This window comes from Pseudophryne corroboree, chromosome 10 (assembly GCF_028390025.1).
Source record: "Pseudophryne corroboree isolate aPseCor3 chromosome 10, aPseCor3.hap2, whole genome shotgun sequence".
Classification (NCBI taxonomy): domain Eukaryota; kingdom Metazoa; phylum Chordata; class Amphibia; order Anura; family Myobatrachidae; genus Pseudophryne; species Pseudophryne corroboree.
Window position 1 is genome coordinate 331,567,511 of NC_086453.1, and position 1,475 is coordinate 331,568,985.

Consider the following 1,475-nt stretch of genomic DNA (forward strand, 5'->3'; position numbering starts at 1 on the left):
ACAAAGTACTAGCATGCATAAAGAGGGGTATTGATGCAAGCTAAGAAATTGGTAAATCTGCACAGAATACTGTATAAATAATGTCGGCTCCACAGCTCCAGGCTCAGCACACCCTCTCCCTGGCTGGAATACCCTTTCCTAAAATTGCGGGACACTTCAGGCCTTACACTGCCCACCAATGCTTACAGGCAAAAAAGGTTTGAGCCGCACACTGTGAGGCATTTTTTTCGTCCTCCACCCGGGGGGGGGGGGGGGGGGGGGGGGTTTCTTCATAGGCACATTATAACATATATTCACTGTGTCCATACAATTCAGGGGCACAGTGGGAGGCAGCATTCATCTCATATGTAGATTAAATAACTGCATTCAGCTGTGAATACTTTTGTGCCTAGTACAAGGGTGTCTGTTCTCCCCTCTTTTTTCCATTTAAAAAAAAAAATATTTTTTTTTATTCATTTTTCTTCTTTATATATGATTTTCAGTGCAAATAACACCATTTGTTTATTGTGCAAAACGGCCTCCCCATATGTATTCTGAATGTTCAGTATTAATACCAAGTGATATCTGACCATAGGAACATTCAGCATTTGCAAAAAATAAGGGGATCATTCCCTGTCGAATTACTATATTTATATGATTAGTTCCAGTACAAAAATACAACTGTCTGATATCCAGTCATAGGAACATCCAATATATGCTTTAAGAGTATACATCCTTTGCTCTCTGTATAAATGTGATACTACAATAGCATTTTTTATGGGGGCAACAAACACCCATCAGAATACGGGGAGGTTTTTTCCAATACACTGAATCATTAATATTATACTCAGGGGATTATTCCCTGTCAGACTATCATATCTTTAAAATCTGTCAGGGATAACCGCACACTGGAATTGATTGCACATGTTGGAGATTTACTCACCTACGGTCAAACCGCACTGAGTATGCCCAATCTCGTCTGATCTTGGAAGCCATACACTGCAGGGCCTGGTCAGTACCCGGTTGGGAGACCACCAGGGAATACTAGGTACCGTAGGTATTTTACTCTCATACCATTTGAGTCTTTCCAGCTATTTGTGCAGTCCCAGACATTTAATTAATTTTCCTTAATATCCAATTCTGATATTCTGACATGGTATAGCTGAACCCAATGGAGCAGGTCTACTCCTACAAAGATTCTTTCAATCCATTATTGGAGTAATTTTTTGGATCATTAAGGGAGTAAACATAATTTCGCCTTTCTATATATTTTCATCGCCCCAAAATTTGTAGCAATTATTTATATTCGCTTTCTCCCTTTTATCAAGTATATCTTAATAAAAGTTAAGTATTCATTTACTCATATTTTCATAATTCATCACTTTTATAAAAAAAATTCTAAGTGTGCCCTGGAAAAGGCATATAGCTGCTTTTGTCTTTTGCTCTTTCTTAAGACCACCCTTTTTCATATAGGGTATTGATGCAAGGACATGAGT

The 1,475-nt window shown here is 38.4% G+C and overlaps 1 pseudogene; it reads left to right on the forward strand.

Moving 5' to 3' along the window:
• Positions 1-920: 920 nt before the first annotated feature.
• On the forward strand, positions 921-1,039 carry LOC134968203 (5S ribosomal RNA; annotated as a pseudogene).
• The last annotated feature ends 436 nt before the right edge of the window (positions 1,040-1,475 follow it).